A 14813-nucleotide genomic window follows, 5' to 3' on the forward strand; every position below is an offset into this window, starting at 1 on the left:
AGGGTACCATGTGAGCAGCCCTCAATAAAACTCTGGGTGCCTTCTCTCTGATGGGCTTCCCTGGGCAGAAACATTGCACATACGTTGGTGTTTTTTTGTTGATGGGCTTCAAGTAAGTTCTGCATGCCCTCCTCTCATGGGAAGGAGAGAGTGTAAGGAAGCCTGCTGGTGGACTCCTCCATTTTATACCTGTCTCTCTTCTTTATTGCCTGCTGCATATCTTACTGTATCCATGAATGCAACTGTATGCTGAGATCTGTGAGATCTCCTGACACACTTTTTCAAGACTAAGATTCAGCCCTGCTGAAGCTGAGGATTTGTGTGTGTGTGTGTTAAAGATACTTATTTGAGAGAGAGAGAGAGACAGAGAGATTACAAGGGGGGCAGAGGGAGAAGCAGACTCCCTGCTGAGCAGGGAGCCGGACGTGGGACTCCAGCCCAGGACCCTGAGATGATGATCCAAGCTGACGGCAGACACTTAACTGACTGAGCTACCCAGGCGCCCTGAAGATTGGTGTTTTAACCTCTGGGGAAGCAGTTTATTTACCTTTGCCTGTCGATTAGAGACCTAGGTACAATGGAGAAGATGCTATTTCGTCCTTCAAATAAAAATAAGCCTGCATTCGTTCAGTCATCCATTCATTATACATTCTATGGGCCCATATGTGCCCATGTTCCAGGCCCTGAGGGGGGAGCTGTAAACCTTGGCTTCATTAGGTAAAGAGAGTCACCTTGTAAATAGTTTAGGCCTCAAAGTGGCCTAGGTCTTGTTGCTTCTGCAGGGGGCCTGCCTATCTATCTATCTATCTATCTATCTATCTATCTATCTATCTATCATCTATCAAGATTTTTATTTTTAGGTAATCTCCATAGCCAACTTGGACTCAAACTTAACCATCCTGAGATCATGAGTTGCATGCTCCACCAGGGGAGCCAGACAGGCACCTCTGCAGGGGACCTTTTTGTTTAGCACTATGAAAACGTTTATATTTTGGTTTTAGATAGTTCTTTTATTTGAAATAATAGGTAAACTTGAACTATACGCCCTATATCTGAGAATATTCGCTTGCTGCTAATACAGAATTCCACACCAAAATTTCTTTCTAAAAAGCAAACTCAACGCTGAAGAGAGCAAAGTAGAAAGAATTTCTAATGCTTTCACTTTCTTCCTAAGGCCTATAGAAATTATATGAGAGAATCTATGAGTTGAAGAATTCACACCCCCCCCCCCCCGGTCCATGCCCCTCCCCCACTTTTTTTGAAAGAGAAAAAAGATCTATATACTTAATGTAGATAAGATATATATAATTTCCACTTAAAACGTTTTAAGCCTTCTAATTAGCCCATGTTATGAGCCAATTAGAAATAAGGAGAAAAATCTCCCATGGTGGGGTGGGAGATATTCTATGCATTTCTTTTACAGTTTTAATAAAACAAAAACAAAGACGCCTGTATAACCAAGAGACAGAAAAACTTAAAGATTGAGAGCATAGATGGACTCTGGAGCCAGACTGCTTGAGTTGAAATTGTGACTCTGTCACTTGTCTGTTGCTTAACCTTGGGTAAATTATTTGAATCTCCCCATGCCTCAGGTTTTCCCAAATATAAAATAGGAATGATAATGCCTGTTTTGTAGGATTGTGCAGATTAAGTAGTTAACACATATAATGAATTTAAACCAATGCCTGGCACAGAGCAAGTGCTGTATGAATGTTACCTATTATTATCCCTCTTTTGTTTGAGAAAAGAAGGAAAAATATTGTAAACTAAGCTAATTATTGACTGTCCTCTAGGATAAATTCACTTTAATGGATTCATGTCCTATCAAATCAGAATATTTAAACAGTTTGTGCTCATTTCAGCAGCACATATACTAGAATATTAAAATGATTCTAATATAAGGCAGTTTTTCTTTTTTTTTTAAATCCTGAAAGTAAGGAAGTTGGTTAAGTTTTTAGAATTAAATATACCAAGATGTCAGAATGTCAGTTGCTGGACTGGCAATTTATCCCTCCTTAAGAAAGAAAATTTCTTCCAGTTTGCTTTTTGGAATAGAACTTAACTAGATGTTGGGCTTTCTTAATGACTGGGAACCTGCCATATATCCCAACCACCTCTGTCTTGTAAAGGACTTGCTTGGCTACCATGATGCAGTTGAAACAAGACTTCTAAGCTTTTATGTATCTCTCTCTTTTTTTTTTAAGATTTTATTTATTCATGAGAGACAGAGAGAGAGAGAGAGAGAGAGGCAGAGACACAGGCAGAGGGAAAAGCAGGCTCCATGCAGGGAGCCCGACGTGGGACTCCATCCCGGGACCCCAGGATCAGGCCCTGGGCTGAAGGCGGCCCTAAACCGCTGAGCCACCCAGGCTGACCTATGAATCTCTTTTTGTATAAACAAGAGGCTATTGTAACCAGACTTTAGACTTTTCAAATCTCTGAGCAATAGTTAGGGAATAAGCCTTTACTTTGATTGTTACTTTTTCCCTAACTAAACCTCAGAGTATTTGTCCTTTTATCTGGTTCTGAATTGATTTGGAAATTTGCTTGTTTGCAGAATATGCATGGCTAAACATATTTATTCCCACAATTTAGTATTTCTTACAAATAGTTCATGAAGTCAGGGAATGAATAGTCCCATAAATTTGGGGTTATTGATAAATAATCAAAACTTTGTTGCTTCAGCCTCAAGATAGGTTGGATTCTATAGCTTTTGTTGAAGATTTATTTATTTATTTTGATGGGGGTAGGAATAGAGGGAGAGGGAATAAGAAACCCAAACAGACTCGTGCAGAGCACAGAACCCGATGTGGGGCTCAGTCGCAGGACCCTGAGATCACAACCTGAGCCAGAGACTTAATCCAGCTGGGCTATCCAGGCTCCCTGAGATAGTTGGATTCTAAACTGCACTTGATGTGAGTCCTTCCTCCATATACTTATTCTGACCCTTATTATCGCTGCCCTAGACTTTGAGCATTATGTGAACTGGTAACAGAGATTAGGAAGATAATAATATTAAAGGAGTATAACTAGGCAACAGTATAATTTTTTAGCTTCAATGGTGACTGTGGGCAGCCAGGTCAGGTTTGTTTTGCCTTGGTGTCTCTTTGCTCCTCAGTTGCTGTTGCTGCTGCTGCTGTTGCTTCTTCAAGATTTTATTTATTTGAGAGAGAAAAGAGTGAGTGAGAAAGAGCATGAGCAGGGGGAGAGGCAGAGGGAGAAGCCGACTCCCAGTGAGCAGGGAGCCTGACGTGGGGCTCCATCCCAGGACCCTGGGATCATGACCTGAGCTGAAGGCAGCTGCTTAACTGACTGAGCACCCAGACACCGTCATCAGTTCTTTAAATAACTGTAAAGTTTGAGTATTTGGAGTATTTTTAAATGTTGTTGTTTTAAGAGAGAGCAAGTGCCTTTGGGCGCATGTGCAAGTGGAGGGGGAGACAGAGGGAGAGAGAAAATCTTAAGCAGGCTCCATGCCCAGCACAGAGCCTAATGCTGGGCTTAATCTCACAACCCTGAGATCAAGACCTGAGCTAAAATCAAATTGGACGCCTAACCACTGAGCCACCCAGGTGTCCCCAGAGTATTTTTATATGATATGTCTCTTTAGATTTTAATCATCATACTAAAATATTTTGAATAAGTTATCGTTGATTAGGTTACACCTGGGAACCTGGCCATTGTAGTTCTTAGGTTGAAGAAACCAACCAAAGCATGCTTTCAGGGAAAGCATCAAAATATTGTAAACAATTTAGATGAAGTCAGAGATTATATAAATTCAGTTCTTATATGTCATTCATACGTATTGTGCATAAGAATATATAAAGTTAAGAAAATGTATCTTAGTTGGATTAAGAAAATGTATCTTAATTGGATAACAATATCAGGGCCATGAGTAAATAAGGATGTTAAAAATACTGTTATCCATGGTATGGGACTCTTGAAATGCAAAGCTTTTTACAGTTGGTGAGCTATTTCACTCAATTTTCTGATTATTCTCTTCCATCTAATTTTTTCTTTTATAAAATGAGCTCATTTTCTTTTATCCTGTGCAATTTCTACAACTGCATTTATCGTATAAATTTCTAGCATCCAATTTTAAATATCTGGATCAATCACCTTGCCCTAAAGTAGGTCTCATGACATGAACTCTTGCTGCCAGATTTATTTCCAGTCCTGACTTATGGGCCCAAATATTTCTAAACTGTATGCTCCTTAGACTTAGTGAATGGCTTCACTCCCATTTCAAAGGAATCTTTTTTTAAAAGCTTCATTAACTAACTTTTTATCCTTTTATTTATTTAAAATTTTTAGTTTTGTTTATTTTTTAAAGATTTTTATTTATTTATTCATGAGAGACACACAGAGAGAGGCAGAGACACAGGCAGAGGGAGAAGCAGGCTCCTGGCAAGGAGCCCGGTGTAGGGCTCGATCCCAGGACTGGGATCACACCTTAAGCCAAAGGCAGACGCTCAACCAGTGAGCCATCTAGGCATCTCATATTTAAAATTTTTTTTTTTATTTAAAAATTTTAAAAAAGATTTTACTGTATTTATTTTAGAGCAGGATAGAGAATGAGGTGGGGGAGAAGGGCAAAAGAGGGAGAGAGAGAATCCCAAGCTGACTCAGTGTGTGGAGCCCGACGTGGGGTCAATCCCAGGACCTTGAGATCATGACCTGAACCAAAATCATGAGTCAGATGCTTAACTGAGCCACCCAGGTGCCCCTTATTTATTTGTTTTTAAAAGTGTATTCATTTGTTTGTTTGCTTAATTAATTAATTAATTTATTTATTTTTAAGTAATCTCTATATGCAACATGAGGCTCAAACTCAAAACCCTGAGATCAAGAGTTGCAGGGTCTTCTGACTGAGCCAACTAGGTGCTCCTGCTTTTTATACCTTTAAAATGTTGTACTTAAAAAAAAAAAAGTTGTGCTTATTTTTGTCTTAAATCATAAAAATGAACAGCTCAATTTTGCATGAAGAATAGTTAGGTTAGGTTTTAGGCATAATCTATTCTGCTACTGCTTTATTCTTACATCAAGCTTTAGAAATACACAGTTCCAACATTCTACCAAAGAGATGATAATAATAAATTCAATGATATTCAGTGCTCATAATGTACCAGATGCTTTATGTGAAGAGTGAAAAAAACTAAACACACCTACTTCCCAGAGTTGTTTTACTATCTTATTTTGGATGAAGACATTGAAGTTTAAAGAGATAAATAATTGTCCAGGATTATGTAGTCAGAGGTAAAGCCAAAATTCAGCAAATATTTGCTGAGTGCCTACTGTGTTCTGGGGATGCAGTAGCCAACAGGCTCTTACCTGTTAAATCATAGTAGCTCTTAAATATAAAGCATACTGTCAAAATAATCTTCATGTAATAAGGGGGACAATTATACCTACTTCTTAGGGTCCAAGGATGAATAGACAATGCATACAATTGTGTGGTTCAGTAACTAGAAAAATACATGGTGAGACTATTATATTGAGACTATTAGCATTATAAACTATTTATATAATTCCTGTCAGACTTTGTAGATAATTTTTAAAAATGGGACAATGAATATATAAATCAAAAGTATTTCAGGAATTGAGTTCCATATTAAAAACATTTAATTTTACCAGTAAAATGGCTAAGAATAATAAGGATTTGAGGGGAGAGTATTTGAGAATTTACTGATTCTACAGGCAAGGATCAGTTGTGAATTAATTGTGTATGGATTTAGATTACAAGCTATAGTTCTTAACATCATAATATTGTTAATATTGAATAAGAGTGTATCTAATAAGTTAAATTCTAATTTTCAACACTGTCCTCTCCCTCTTTTAAAGTCAAGTTTTTTGAAGTTTATATATAGTGAAATTCATCCTTACATTTCCATGAGTTTTTTTTTTTGTATTTCCATGAGTTTGACAGATGCTTAGCATTCTGCAATCATTACCACAATCAAGATATAGAATATTTCTAGCATTCCAAGGGGTGCCTGAATAGTGTATTCAATTGAGCATCCAACTCTTGGTTTTGGTTCAGGTGCAGATCTCAGGGTCGTGGGATGGAGCCCTGGGTTGGGCTCTGCGCTCAGCACAGAGTTTGCTTGAGACTCCCTCCCACTTGTGCTCTCTCTCTCTCAAATATATAAATCTTTAAAATCTTTTTTTTTTTTTAAAGAACATTTGTATCACCTCCAGAAAGTTTCCTGGTGCCCTTGGAGGTCAGCTCCTTCCCACTGATTTTCTGTTCCTATAGTTTTACCTTTGGTTGAATATCATATAAATGGAATTGCCCTTCTTCCTTCTGTGTAGTTGTTTAGATATGGTTGCTGCAGTAGTAAACAAGATGACTAACCCCTATGCTGATATAGCTTTCTCACAAATTAGGAATTGCAGTAAGAAGCAATTCGATGAGAAACACATGGCTTGTTAAATTGTAAAAAAGACAGTTTGTCAAAGGATTAGTATTTTTCAGTGTATATGACATATTTAAAAAGAACCGGTTTAGGTTTTCATACTTCAGATGGGAAACTAATAAAATCAAAATGGTTTTGAACCTCCTACCTTGGGCCCCAGTTGTACAAAATTAGGTGAGTCATAATCCTTGATCCATGAAACACTTAAATACTTAGCCCAAGAATGGCTGTTTATTTTTTTTAATAATCTAACAAACACACATTAATCCATCATTCAACATGAGAACTAGAACCTTATCAAGAATTCACTTTACATTTACCCATGTGTATCTTGATTATATAAAAATCTTCTTTTTTTTTAAGATTTATTTATTTATTTATCATAGACAGAAAGAGAATGGCAGAGACACAGGAGGAGGGAGACGCAGGCTCCATGCCTGATCCCGGACTCCAGGATCGCGCCCTGGGCCAAAGGCAGGCACTAAACCGCTGAGCCACCCGGGGATCTCCTATATAAAAATCTTTTAATAGAATTTTGGTTATATATATTTCTTATTAATTAGTAGGTGTATTTTCCCCTCCCTTTTTTGGGAGGGGGAGGAAGGGAATAAATTTTCCCAGTCTCTTGTCCTTCAATTTTGTTTTTGGTTTCTGTTGTTATGCATTAAAAAAAAAAGTTGGCGTAGTCAAGTTCATTAATTCTTTGTTTTTTGCTTTCCATGTCTTACTAGTAATTTTTCCTTAACTCTGAGTTCATTAAGATATTGTATATTTTCTTCTAATTTTGCAAAATATTTTGTATATTTAGGTTGTTAGCATACCTGTAATTTGTTTTGTGAATGGTGTGAGGTGTAATGATTTAATTTCTTATCTTGTATGGATAATTACTTGTCTCAGTGTCATTTATTACATTTTTCATTGATTTTAATACACTCCTGTCATATATTGTTTCCAATATGCCTGAGTCTTTTTCTGGCCTTTATATTCTGTTCCATTAGCATATTTGACTGTATATAAACCGCTACTTATTTTACTTACTGCCTAACTGTATAGACTAGGGCAATTCTTCAGGAGGGTCTTAGCTGACTTTTGCCCTGTACTCTTTTACATACTTTTACTTTTTTTCACTATTAAGTTTTTTTGTTAAACGCTTTTGGGATTTTTGGCTGGAAATACATTAAATTTGTTAGATGAATTTGGTGAGAATTGACATCTTTAAGATATTGAGCTTTCCTTTCCCTGGGCATGGGTATCTCTACAAATACATAAGACTTTTTAAATTCCTTTCAATAAATTTTATGATTTTCTCCATAGAGGTCTTTGTACATTTTTTGTTAAATTGAATCTTAGGTGTCTTCTAGTTTTTGTGATTATGTTATCCCATTGATTGATTGATTGATTGTACTCCATTAATATGCTAAAGGTCATTTAGTTATATACTTTATTTTTTAAAGATTTTACTTATTTATTTGAAAGAGAGAGTGAGCACAAGCAGGCAGAGGAAGATGGAGAAACAGACTCATTAGTGAGCAGGGAGCCTGTCGCAGGGCTAAATCCCAGGACCCTGGAATCATGACCTGAGCCAAAGGCAGACACTTAACCAACTGAGCCACCCAGGTTCCTTGAGTTAGATGCTCTAAGTGGGCAACTGAGTGGTATGTCAGTTGTATCTCAGTAGAGTTCTTTAAGGGGCTCCTGGGTGGCTCTGTGGGCTAGTATCCCACTCGGTTTTGGCTCAGGTCATAATTTCAGCTCCATGTTCAGTGTGGAGTCTGCTTGAGATTCATTCTTGCTCCCTCTCCCTTTGCTCCTTCCTCTGCTTCTCTAAATTAAATAAAAATATTTTTTAAAAAAAGTTCTTTAAAAAAGGGTGTGTATATACTTTACTTAGATATTGCCAAATTGTATCAGTTTGCATTCCCACCAGCAATGTATAAGGGTGCACAGTTTCACCAACACAATATACATTTTAATTTTTCACTTTAGTTTTTCACCAATTTGATAGATGAGAGAAATGGTTTCTTATTTTTAAGAAAATTTTTAAAATATTTGCATTTCTCTGTGAGTGAATTTGAACATCTTTTCGTATGTTTAAGGGCCATTTTTATATCTGCTATTGTGAATTGTATGTGTTTTCTGTATTTTTCTCTTAGGTTTTTTGGTCCTTTATTCCTCTATTTTAAGTGTTCTTTATGTATTAGTGATATTAACCCTTTGAAATACATTATCCCATTTCTAATATCATAGTTTGAGTTTTCCTTGCTTTTGCACTTTATATAAATAAAGTTATACACAAACTTTTTAAAAAAATATTTTATTTATTTATTCATAGAAACACAGGGAGAGAATGAGAGGCAGAGACACAGGCAGAGGGAGAAGCAGGCTTCATGCAGGGAGCCCGATGTGGGACTCGATCCCGGGTCTCCAGGTGGCGCTAAACCGCTGCGCCACTGGGGCTGCCCTACACAAACTGTTTTTGATGAGAGTGTGATTTGTACTCTAAGCACCTAAATTATAGTCTGAGCAGAATTTACTTCTGAGTGATACTTAAGTTTTTATCATTTTGCAGTTTTTTTCAATCCTGAGGATAGCATTTGTTATTCAAAGTTCTCATTTCTACGCCAATTTCTATCCTGTCTCCTAGTCCCAGAGCAAATGATGGCTCCTTTCTGAAGTTTTTCTAGAACTCCCTGAGGTTGACTCAGATGTTCCTTTTTTTAATATTCTATACTTTGTAATTTCTTTAATGGGATTTACATGGTTGTAATTGCTTTTATATAGTTTCTTTTTACTAGACTTTAAGCTGTTTGAAGGCTAAGTTCTGACTTCACTTTTGTGTTCCTGGCATAGTTCTGTGTTTGGGAAATACTAAGTGCTAGATAAAGATTATTTGGGATGCCTGGGTGGCTCAGCAGTTGAGCGTCTGCCTTTGGCTCAGGGTGTGATCCCGAAGTCCCAGGATCGAGTCCCACATTGGGCTCCCTGCATGGAGCCTGCTTCTCCCTCTGCCTATGTCTCTGCCTCTCTCTCTCTCTCTCTCTCATAAGTAAATGAATAAATAAATAAAACCTTTAAAAAATAAAGATTATTAAAAGAACTGGTGTAGTAAGAGATGGGAAGGGGGTGACATAATTGTAGGGAAAAAATTTGAATAACCAAAGAAGAGGGCATTCCTGGTGAGAGAAGAGCACTAGCAAAGGGAATAGGGATGGGGATGAGCATGGTATGTAAGTGAACAGTGAAGATACTTGTCTGATTGGAACATGTTTGTTTATTCTTGTACTCGTCACGTCTTTATTGTGTATCTGCCGTATGAAAGGCACTAGTTTAGATGATATAAACCACAGATTTTTAAAACTTGGTACTTTGGGAAAGTAGATGTAAGATCAGGAAGGTAAAGAGGAGCAGGATTTTAGAGGGGCTGGAAGGAAGTTGGGCTTGAAGATTGGTAAGAGGTGGCAAGTGAAGGATCTGCTGGAAGTTGTTATTTCTCTGATGTTTTTATGAGGGAGGTACATGTGTGGCTGGGGGAAGAGAGTCCTAGAAGATGATATTAAGCCTGAGGGGATCAGGTTACCTTACAGCCTGAGACCTGTAAGACAGCTGGGAATTGGCCAAATGAGCAAGCAAAGGAAGGATATTCACGATAAGAGAGAGAGAAGGACATACAGAACTATGAACAATGTGGTTTAACATTAGGTAAAGGGAATAAAGGAAGATGAAACTGGACAAGTGAGCATGGTTTGGATTTGTGATTTCTGTACCTGAGCATATCAGAATGAACATTTCATAACTTGAGAAAAGTTGACCTATCCCCTTGCTTGTTCCTACTAAGTTAAGATTTGCACTCCCCTTGCAAAGAGGTTGAGATTTCATTGCACAGGTGATGAGGAACTATTGAAGAATTTTGAGAGTGGCCTAACATTATTGCATCTTGGATCATCCTGATATTGCAGAAGGTAGAGTTGAAGGATGGGAAGATGAGAGATAAAGAGGCAAATTCGGGGCCCATTAAAACAATATAGAGAAATGATAATAGGACCTTGGCTAAGGGAGGATATAAGATTATAGAAATGAGGTCAAGAGTGACAGAGTATGATAGTGTTGATTAACTCTGTTTTTCAGGAACTCTGAACTTCAAGAACTTTACTTTTTAGACAACTTGTGTGGCTGTTAAGGCAGCTTACTGAGCTAGCACAGCAGGAGAAGTAATGTTTCCTAGCAGAGGAAGAAGTGGGTTTAGTTTGGGACACATTGGACTTCTCTTCCCACACTTTCCTCTATCCCATTGAATGGCTATTCCAATGTGCTTTGTTGTCTTTGGATTCATTCTTGATTCTTCTTTTTATCTCATATCCACATCCAGATTGCTATAAAATTTGTCCATTTACCTTCAAACTATATCTAACAGTTGATGACTTTTTACTTTCTCCAGAACCTACCACCCTCATCTTAACCACTATCATTTCTCACTTAATTATTATAGTAGCTTCCTAACTGATTTCCCTGTTTATGCCTTTGTCGGTTTTCAACCCAGCTTTGAATGATTCTTATAATAATCAATCATCTCTTTGCATAAAACTCTCCTTTCCTTGGAGTAAATGTCACAGACTTCAAGGAGGGCCTACATGATCCTTTCTCCTTATTCACTCTCATCTTTTTTTACTTTTTTTTTTTTTGCTTACTTCACTCCAGCCACATTGGCCTCCTTGCTGATCCTTGAACTAATCTGACATATGCCATTCTGAAGATATGCATTTCCCTTTCCTTTGACTAGAGGGCTCCTCCCTCAGTCACTGACACAGTTCACTCCCTACTTTCAGGTTTTTACTCATTTGTTACTTTTTTAGTGAATCCTTCACTGACCATCCAGTTTGAAATTATAGTTCTCTTCACTGCTGAATATTCTTTCCCTCTGGTTCATTTGTCTCCTTAGCCTTTATCACTATCTACGTGTATGCCAAACATATTTTGTTTATTTTCTTTTTTTGTTTAAAAGATTTTATTTATTTATTCATGAGAGATAGAGAGAGAGAGAGAGAGAGAGAGGGAGAGAGGCAGAGACACAGGCAGAGTGAGACACAGGCTCCATGCAGGGAACCTGATGTGGGACTCAATCCTGGGACTCCAGGATCATGCCCCGGGCTAAGGCAGGCGCTAAACCCGCTGAGCCTCTCAGGGATCCCTATTTTGTTTATTTTCATCTCTTCCTACTGGAATTTAAGATCCATAAGAATGAGGAGTTTTGCTTTATTTGCTACTGTACGTTTAACACTGAAAACTGTTAGCATATAATGGGTACTCAATATTCATTGAATGACTTAAATTAATTGATGGAATGTTTGGGATATCCTGGGATAGATGCTTACTATTTATTTATACCCTTTTTAATTTCACAAAGAAGTAGGCAAGGAAGTGTCTAACAGACAGGTATGCCTGGATAGCTCAGTCAGTTAGGTGTCTACCTTCAGCTCAGGTCATGATCTCAGTGTCTTGGGATTGAGCCTGTATCAAGCTCCCTGCTCAGCAGGAAACCTGCTTCTCCCTCTGCCCTTCGCCCTGCTCATGTCCTCTCTTTCTCTCAAATAAATAAAATATTTTTTAAAAAAGAATGTGTCTAGTAGACAAACTGGAGCCCATTAAAATGGTTTAGATTGGAAGAGAGATATGCATGAAGCCATGGCAATACATAAAATAGCTTAGAGAGAGTGTAAAGAGTCAGAAGACGATTAGGGGTGGGATTCTGGAAACACCTCCATGTAAGGGCTGACCAGAGAGTAACATTGTTCTTTGACTTTGACAAGCAGGAACCTGCTTTAGGCCTTGTGGTTTATGACCTTGTGAAGGTCCTCATCCTGACCTTCATGGAGCTATACCCCTCCTGATGGGATGAGGCGTGTATGTGTGTATGTATGTGTGGCTAGAGAGGGGAGCACAAGGGAACTAGTTCATTTGGTACCCATTTCTAGACTTGAGTTCTGAATATTTGAACCCTAGAATTCCCTGCCCACGTGGCCCTTCTAAAGCCTCTTCTCTTCTCTCTTGACTGAACACATGTATGGGCTTCTCTTGGTGTAAGGAATGACCAAGAAGCTGCTGTTTGCAGGCATGTGGCCAGAACTTGGACATGTAGGATGGGATGTCTACATGTATACATATGAGGTTCCTTATAGTATGGAGTAGAGCTAAAGGTGGGAATAGAAAAAGGGGCAGGCTCCCAAAGAATTTGAGTGACTCCCATGCTCCTATAAAACTTGAGGTGGTTTGAGAATTCCAATCAGAACTTAGCCTTTTAGGTTGTTATCAAAGTATACATATCAAGATAGGAGGATAGAATAATAATTTAACAACCTGTTAGCTTGATATATAATTTAAAAATATTTAGACATATGGAATGTAGGCTTCCGTTTGTACTCTTGATCTAAACCCCTTGAAAATTAGGGGTTGGCTTACAGGAGGGAACTGCAAAGGAGTAGCTAGAGAGGGAGAGGATAAATTCAAGATAGAGTTTCAAGGAGGGATGATAAATAGTGTCAAATACTTCAGAGACATTAAGTCCTATGAAAACAGATGTATCCATTGGATTTAACCGACAATCAGAATTTAGTAAAAATTTCAGCTGGTGGTGATGGTTGCCAAACTCCCATAAAAGGGAGAATACCTGAAGAATTAGGAAGTGGATATTGAAGATAGAAGTTTGTTTTTTTTATATCTGTCTCTGAGAAAGGAAGAAACTAGAAGAGTAGCTGGAGTGGTTTGTAGGGTCATGGAGGAAGACCTTTCTATGTTTAAGATGAAAATGTCTTACAAATGCTGAGATGTTAATGGAGAGGACCCAATGTCAAGTAAGAGAAGATTAAGGAAAAGGAGGGAATGATTGATGGAGCAAGACCTTACATCCAGTACATGGGTCATTAGATTAGCCTTTGAAGGGATGAGGGCTATTTGAGGAAGCTTGGGATGTTTGGACGTATATGGAAGCTAAGTTTGGAGGATTAGAGAGTCGGAAAGTGACTTAATAGGCAATAGAATATTGATTTTGTTTTACAGTGGTTTTGTGAGTTAGTGTTTTTAAACATGATTTTATATTTCTAGGCATCAGGGGTTATTATACCTGCAACCACTCCTGTCGGTTGATGGAAATATAGCCATACTATGAGGCATAGGCTGTAGCATTTTGGATCTATCATTATTCAAAAGATCCAGTATAACAAATATATAAACTCGGCAATTTAGTGGTGACTTAAAATTTCTGATTCCTCCAGTAGCCTAGAAATAATTTTTTATTATGCTTATTATATATATGTATGTATATTATATAATGTATGCTCAGGATTTGGAGATGGTTTGTTATAAGAAGTACATATTGTCTGAGTCATACCTATTTTGGGCAAAATATTTTTAAATAGAATTATATTAATACTGTCTTTTTCCTCCTCCCAACAGTAGTTCCAAAGAACTGCTGGTTTATATTTTAGCTCTTGCCAAGTTGTGAAAATAGTGAAGGATGCTTACACTACTTAACATTCAAATTGTAAGTAAACTTTATTTCTGCTATTATTACCTTTATGTTAAGAAAACAGAAATTGAAAATAGTCATTACCCTAATATGATAATAGTGAGCTTTAGTGTGATGTGGATTATGGATTTTTACTAATTTTTGTTGTTAAGATATTAATACATCCTATCCCATTTTCTGTGATGAGATCAAAAAGAATATTTATAGTTCTGAATGAATCTTATATAGTAGGTATGAAATTTCTGCTTTTTTCCCCCAGGTATTTTATTGTATAAATTAATGGAAATTCTTTATTATTTTATTTCATATCTGTATAGTGCCAGTGGTCAAACTTAATGTAGGATATAATATTAATGAAATGATTTATTAGAAATACATGTTTAGGGATCCCTGAGTGGCGCAGCGGTTTGGCGCCTGCCTTTGGCCCAGGGCGCAATCCTGGAGACCTGGGATTGAATCCCGCGTCGGGCTCCCGGTGCATGGAGCCTGCTTCTCCCTCTGCCTGTGTCTCTGCCTCTCTCTCTCTCTCTGTGTGACTATCATAAATAAATAAATAAAAAAAAAAAAAAAAAGAAATACATGTTTATTTCTCTTTAAATATGCTTACTTCTTCTACATTACATGATTTTTATCTGAACATCTGCAAAAAATAAATCTTTAATTCCGCCATGAAAAATTTAACCTATATAAAATCAAATAAAATATAACTTTTTAGGAATAATCTAATGCATAAATCTAGATGATGTATGTATATATCAATATTCATCTCTGCTAGGAGAAAAAAGTTTGAATTATGTTTACTTGAAACCATTTGCTATGTTGAAATTTTTTTTAAAGATTTATTTATTTTAGAACGAGCACGAGTGGTGGGGAGGGGT

At 37.4% G+C, this 14813-nt stretch overlaps 1 protein-coding gene across 17 annotated transcripts in view; it reads left to right on the plus strand.

Moving 5' to 3' along the window:
• ELF2 (E74 like ETS transcription factor 2) overlaps positions 1 to 14813 on the plus strand; it is a 99732-nt gene that overhangs the window by 15428 nt on the left and 69491 nt on the right. For all 17 annotated transcript variants that reach the window (XM_072788338.1, XM_072788356.1, XM_072788333.1 and 14 more), the window contains one exon: positions 13863 to 13950. The gene's annotated coding sequence lies outside the window, so the exon portion shown is untranslated. The remainder of the gene's footprint in view (positions 1 to 13862; positions 13951 to 14813) is intronic.

This window comes from Canis lupus, chromosome 20 (assembly GCF_048164855.1).
Source record: "Canis lupus baileyi chromosome 20, mCanLup2.hap1, whole genome shotgun sequence".
Lineage (NCBI taxonomy): Eukaryota > Metazoa > Chordata > Mammalia > Carnivora > Canidae > Canis > Canis lupus.